The following is a 7,025-nucleotide window of genomic DNA, read 5'->3' as shown; positions in this document are numbered from 1 at the left end:
GTTGGGCACAGTGGCTCACACCTGTAATCCCAGCACTTTGGGAGGCTGAGGCGGGCAGATCACTTGAAGCCAGGAGTTGGAGACCAGCCTGGGCAACATGGTGAAACCTGGTCTCTACTAAAAATACAAAAATCAGCCAGGCGTGGTGGTGGGCGCCTGTAATCCCTGCTACTAGGGAGACTGAGGCAGGAAAATCACTGGAACCCAGGAGGCGGAGATTGCAGTGAGCCGAGATCCCGCCACTGCACTCCAACCGGGGTGACAAGAGTGAGACGCCGTCTCAAAAAACCAACAAACAACAACGAAAACCCTCCAATTCCTACCAGCTGTGTGGCCTTGGGCAAGTTACCTAACCTATCTGTGCCTTAGTAAAATGGAAATAATAATATACCTGCCTTGGGGGTGTGGTAAGAATTCAGCGAGTTAGAAACGTAGAACTGAGTGTACGGCGCTGGTTTTCAGTGGGTGTCATACGCATGCTAGCTGCTGTTATCACTGTCCACACTCATCCTCTCACCCCACAAAGACTCCACCCTTCCTGGCCCCTGTTTATTACAATCTGGGGAACTTTCTGTGCATCGTAATTTGTCCAACTGTAAGCCCAAAACAATGGTATCGCAGATGGCATTTCCTTTGTAACGTTTTAACCAGAAATGGGAGCTTTCAACACACATTGTTCCATTGCTTCATCTTTTCACTTAATGTGTCGGATATCTGTCTTCCTATCTGTACAGATATCAACCCCATTCATCCCCAAAGCACCAAAAACAGTCCACTGTCTGCCCAAGTCATGCTTATTAACTAAAGGCCATTCAATAACAATGGTAAGGAGAATAATGAGAAACAGGGCCAGGTGCAGAAGCTCACACCTGTAATCCTAAAACTTTGGGAGTCCTAGGCAGACGGATCACTTGAGGTCAGGAGTTCGAGACCAGCCTGGGAAACATGGTAAAATCCCATCTCTACTAAAAAAAAAAAAAAAATTAGCTGCACGTGATGGCAAGTACCTGTAATCTCAGCTACTCAGGAGGCCGAGGCAGGAGAATCCCTTGAACCTGGGCGGTGGAGGTTGCAGTGAGCTGAGATCACACCACTGCACTCCAGCCTGGGCGACAGAGTGAGACTCTATCTCAAAAAAAAAAAACAACTGGATTTGGTTTAGATGATTTTGTCTTGCTGTTGGCTAATGTAAGTGTTCTGAACACATTTGAGGTAGGCTGTGCCCGTGAGGTCAAGGCTGCAGTGAGCCAAGATCGTGCCACTGCACTCCAGCCTGGACAACAGAGTGAGACCCTGTCTCAAAAAAAAAAAAAACAAAAACATAGGCTATGATGTTCGGTAGGCTAGGTGTATTAAATCCAATTTGATTTAGGATATTTTAAACTTACGATGGGGTTTTTGTTTTGTTTCATTTTGTTTGTGTTTTTGTCTTGTTCAGTCACCCAAGCTGAGTTCAATGGTTCAATCTCGGCTCACCGCAACCTCTACCTCCTAGGCTCAAGTGATCCTCCTGCCTCAGCCTCTGGAGTAACTGTGACTACGGGTGCACGCCATCACGCCCAGTTAATTTTTTATTTTTTGTAGAGACAGCTTTCACTATGTTGCCCAGGCTGATCTCGAACTCCTGGGCTCAAGCAATCCTCCCACCTCAGCCTCCCAAAAGTGCTGCCATTACAGGTGTGAGCCACCGTGCCCAGCCTTACGATGGGTTGATAGAGATGGGACCCCATCGTTAAGTCAAAGAGCATCTGTACTTATATCTAGATTCTAAAGCATAGGTACCCTTCTTATTATTTCATAATAATTAAAATAGTAGATGGCTTTTATTGATCACCTATGATCTACAAGATATAACCCTTATCACAAACTCTTGAGGTCAGTATCATCATCCTCATTTCACAGAACATCAGCTCCTTCTGGCCTTGGGTGCCACTGTGTCCCTGACATCTGGGACAGAACCTGGCACACAGCACAGGCACGGTCGATATTTGGTAAGTGAAAGGATAAAAGAGTAAACAGAGGCACAGAGAAACTAAGTGGTCGCTTAGGTTTCTTTTGTTGTGATTGCAAGCACCCTCATGTGTGCCTCTTGGTGCACGCCTGTCTGTGCATCCAGTCGTGCTGGATCCTCTGCTCTGGAAAACTCTGGAGTAGAATCAAAGAAGGCTGGCCGGGCGCAGTGGCTCACACCTGTAATCCCGGCACTTTGGGAGGCCGAGGCGGGTGGATCACGAGGTCAGGAGATCGAGACCATCCTGGTTAACACAGTGAAACCCCGTCTCTACTAAAAATACAAAAAATTAGCCGGGCGCAGCAGCGGGTGCCTATAGTCCCAGCTACTCGGGAGGCTGAGGCAGGAGAATGACCTGAACCCAGGAGGCGGAGCTTGCAGTGAGCCGAGACGGCGCCACTGCACTCCAGCCTGGGTAACAGAGCCAGACGCTGTCTCAGAAAAAAAAAAGGCTGAACGTTCTTCCTTCCTGAACATCCATCTTCTAGGATTCCTCCCTCACGACCCGGCGATCAGCCGCCTTCCCAGAAAAGCACACATATGCTCACCAGAATACACGTGCCGGAATGTTCACAGCAGCCCGAGATGAGAAACCGTCAAATGGCCACTCACAGCAGAATGGATAAACACATCATAGAGTGTTCACCCTGTGGAATATTCTACACGGTGAGAATGAACAAACACCACGCAAGAATGTGGACGGATTTTGTGATAGAACATTGAGGGGGGCTAGGCACGGCGATTCATGTCTGTAATCCCAGCACTTTGGGAGTCCGATGTGGGAGGATCACCTGAGGTCAGGAGTTCGAGAGCAGCCTCTCCAACATGGTGAAACCTCGTCTCTACTAAAAATACAAAAAACAATTACGGCCAGGTGCAGTGGCTTACGCCTGTAATCCCAGCACTTCGGGAGGCCGAGGTGGGTGGATCACCTGAGGTCAAAAGTTGGAGACCAGCCTGTCCAACATGGTGGAACCCGTCTCTACTAAAAATACATAAATTAGTTAGGTGTGGTGGCGGGCACCTGTAATCCCAACTACTCAGCAGGCTGAGGCAGGAGAATCACTTGAACCTGGGAGGCGGAGGTTGCCATGAGCCAAGATCGCGCCACTGCACTCCAGCCTGGGCGACAGAGCAAGACCCTGTCAAAAGAAAGAAAGAGAAAAGGAAAGAACGAGAAAAGAATGGGAATCGCTGAGTGAAAGGGCTTGCTCGCTACGCATGCTACAGTTCGGTGGATTTGCCGGAAGCTGCAGGAATTCCTGCAGGTTTGCGAGAGGCTGTTTCCCTTACACCTGTGTGTGAAAAACCATTTGGGCCGGGCATGGTGACTCACGCCTGTAATCCCAGCACTTTGGGAGGCCAAGGCGGGCGGATCACCTGAGGCCGAGAGTTCAAGACCAGCCTGACCAACATGGAGAAACCCCATCTCTACTAAAAATACAAAATTAGCTGAGCGTGGTGGCGCGCACTTGTAATCCCAGCTGAGACAAGAGAATCGCTTGAACTGGGGAGGTGGAGGTTGTGATGAGCTGAGATGGCACCATTGCACTCCAGCCTGGGCAACAAGAGTAAAACCCCATCTCCAAAAATAAAAAAAAGTTTAGATCCTTTGATAAGAGCTTTGCTGCTGGGCTGCCCAAGTTAATTCCAAGAGCCCAGGACTCTGACGTGCATTCCAGTGTGGCCATAATGAGACGGCACTTCTCCAACTCTAGTTCTGCTTCCCAGATTCTGAAAGTAACGATTCCAGGAAGCCAGGATCATGCAATCTCTCTCCCTCCTTCCCACCCTTGTTGCCTCCATCCTTACCGTCTCTTCCAAGAGGGTCCCCACGTGAGTCAAACGCCACTTGGGAGCGCAATCTGGGCCCACAGCCAGGACCCAGGAGGTCTGGGGTCTCTCCCTGCCGTGTCTGGCAGCTGGTAGAGTCCTGGAAATCCGTCCTGTTTGCTAGAAGCTCCTGCCGGACGCTTCTGAGCACTGCCACCTCACCGGTCCCAGTAAATCTTTATAAGCAGTACAAACTAGGAGTGGCCTCGTCTCACTCTCAGGGTGTGTTTGTCCTGTCTTCTTCCCATGACTCAGAACACAAAATTACGGGGCGGCTGGCAGGGCTAGAGAGGGCTCGTGGGTGGAGGGCTGATCCCAAGTCCCCAACCCTAGTCTGGAAGTCCCAGCTTCCCGGAAGCCAGACCTGCACGCGGTTTGCTCTTCAACCCCTTAGAGGTCTTGGCCTGGATTTCGTTTTCCCCACAACATGCCAGCTGCCCCCAGCCACCTCCAGGCCTCTCTTACTGTGCTCAACCCCTCCCTCCTGCAGCCTCAGGACAGACAAACGTCCCTCCGTCCTCCTTGGCTCTGAGGAAAGCAGCCTGGGGTCACATTCTCCACAGAAAGACCGCTGCAGCTGAGCGCAGGGCCCAAGGCCTCAGTGGTAGAAAAAGCACAAACGGCTCCTTTCTTGGGCCTTGATTTTCCATCTGTAACATGGGAAGATGTTGTTGGCCATAGTGACACTTTACTTTTTTTTAGAGATGGAGTCTTGCTCTGTCGCTCAGACTGGAGTGCAGTGACAACATTATGACTCACCACAGCCTCAAACTCCTAGGCTCAAGTGATCCTCCTACCTCAGCCTCCTGAGTAGCTAGGACTACAGGCATGCACCAAACATGCCTGAATTTTTTAAAATTTTTTGTAGAGTTGGGGTCTTGCTGTGTTGCCCAGCCTCAAGCTATCCTCACACCTTGACCTCCCAAAGGGCTGGGATTACAGGAGTGAGTCAACATGTCCAGCCATCATAGCAATTCTTAACCTCTCCCAGCATACCACCGTGACTGAGAACAAGGACTCAAGGGCCAGAATGATAAGATTCACATTCCAGGTCCACATACCCTCATCAAAGTTCAGGGCCTCAGCCCCTCTGAACCTCAACTTCCTCATCTGTGCAGTGGATGGTTGCTATGAGCATTTGATAAATTTAAAACGCACAGAACTGGCTGGGCGCGGTAGCTCATGTCTGTAATCCCAGCACTTTGGGAAGCCGAGGCAGGTGGATCACTTGAAGTCAAGTGTTCAAGACCAGCCTGGCCAACATGGCAGAACACCATCTCTACTGAAAATACAAAAATTAGCCAGGCGTGGTGGCGCATGCCTGTAGTCCCAGCTGCTCAGGAGGCTGAGGCAGGAGAATCATTTGAACCCAGGAGGCGGAGGTTCCAGTGAGCCGAGATCTTGCCACTGCTCTCCAGCCTGGGTGACAGAGTGAGACTCTGTCTCAAAAACAAAAAACAAAAAAAAACAGAACAGTACCTGGCACATAGTATATGCTAGGTTCATGCAACAGCAGCAAGACTGTAGTAGGAATTCTCAAAGTACACATACCATGCAGGCTTAGCAAGAGGAAGTGGCTCCAACCCCTACTTTGGAAACTCTTTATTCAGCAGTTCTTTCTGTTCGTGCTTTTTTCTGTGCATGCTTTAGGGATTCAAGGGAAATATTTACACACTTCTTTTGTTATTGTGTTAGAGAATGAAATAACTTTCCTAGAGGAAGTTGTTCGTGAGACAAGAGGCTGGGACTCACTGTTTGACCCAGGGCGTCCTCCACTCTGTTTCCCATCTAGGTGACCCTGTGTTGGCCGACCCTCACCCCGGACCCTCAGAGAGACAAACATCCCCCAAGTCCCCTCCCCTCCTCTTCTGTCCTGGGAGGCCAACATGAGGCCCCCTCCTCTCCCACATCCTGCCAGCCCCAGTCTTCTGCGGGAACCTGCCTTGGCCGGAAGAAGAGATTAAGAGGAAAGAAACCGAGGTGGAACCTTCCCTTTATCAGCTCAAACTTTCTTTAATCTCAAAAGTTTGCAATGGTCTGTTCCTCAGATACTTCATCTTGATAAACTCCTGATCCGGCCACAAAGGTTCTCAACATACCTTTCTTAGGATTCCAGCCTGGCAGGATGGCTCACGCCTGTAATCTCTGCACTTTGGGAGGCCGAGGTGTGAGGACTGCTTGAGGCTAGGATTTTGAGACCAGCCTGGCCAACATAGTGAGATGCTGTCTCTGGACAGAGTCTCGCCTGAGACGGAGTCTCGCTCTGTTGCCCAGGCTGGAGTGCAGTGGCGTGATCTTGGCTCACTGCAAGCTCCGCCTCCCGGGTTCAGGCCATTCTCCTGCCTCAGCCTCTTGAGTAGCTGGGACTACAGGCGCCTGCAACCACGCCCAGCTAATTTTTTGTATTTTTAGTAGAGACAGGATTTCACCGTGTTAGCCAGGATGGTCTCAACCTCTTGGCCTTGTGATCCGCCTGCCTCGGCCTCCCAAAGTGCTGGGATTACAGGCGTAAGCCACCGTGCCCGGCCCCAGGTAATATTTTTTAAAACTTTCTGTAGAGATGGGGTCTGTCTCTGTTGCCTAGTCTGGTCTCCAATTCCTGGGCTCAAGCAATCCTCCTACCTTGGCCTTCCAAAGTGCTGTGATTACACGTGCGAGCCACAGCACCTGGCCCTCCAGAATTTGTTTTAATTAGCCAGGCATGTTGGAGCAAGCCTGTAGTCCCTGCTACTCTGGAGGCTGAAGTGGGAGGTGGGGGCTGAGGAGGGAGGATCACTTGAGCTCAGGAGGTCAAGGCTGCAGTGAACTATGAATGCACCACTGCACTCCAGCTTGGGTGACAGAGAGAGACCCTGGCTCTAAAAAATAATTTAAAATTTAAACAAAAATTGCCAATGGTGGCTGACACCTGTAATCCCAGAACTTTGGGAGGCCAAAGTGGGCAGTTCCTGAGGTCGGGATTTCAAGACCAGCCTGACCAATATGGAGAAACACAGTCTCTACTAAAAATACAAAATTAGGTGGGATGGTGGCACATGCCTGTAATCCCAGCTACTCGGGAGGCTGAGGCAGGAGAATGGCATGAACCTGGGAGGCGGAGTTTGCAGTGAGTGGAGATCGTGCCATTGCACTCCAGCCTGGGCAACAAGCGCCAAACTCCGTCTCAAAAATATTTTTTTTT

The 7,025-nt window shown here is 50.3% G+C and overlaps 1 protein-coding gene across 2 annotated transcripts in view; it reads right to left on the bottom strand.

Annotated features, from left to right (window-relative positions):
• C5AR2 (complement component 5a receptor 2) overlaps positions 1 to 4,027 on the bottom strand; it is a 16,207-nt gene extending 12,180 nt beyond the window's left edge. For both annotated transcript variants that reach the window (XM_011969803.1, XM_011969798.1), the window contains exon 1: positions 3,824 to 4,027. The gene's annotated coding sequence lies outside the window, so the exon portion shown is untranslated. The remainder of the gene's footprint in view (positions 1 to 3,823) is intronic.
• Between the last annotated feature and the right edge of the window lie 2,998 nt (positions 4,028 to 7,025).

Source organism: Mandrillus leucophaeus, unplaced genomic scaffold (assembly GCF_000951045.1).
Source record: "Mandrillus leucophaeus isolate KB7577 unplaced genomic scaffold, Mleu.le_1.0 Scaffold120, whole genome shotgun sequence".
Lineage (NCBI taxonomy): Eukaryota > Metazoa > Chordata > Mammalia > Primates > Cercopithecidae > Mandrillus > Mandrillus leucophaeus.
Note: the sequence above shows the minus strand (reverse complement) of the source record. Positions and strands in the feature narration are given on the sequence as shown.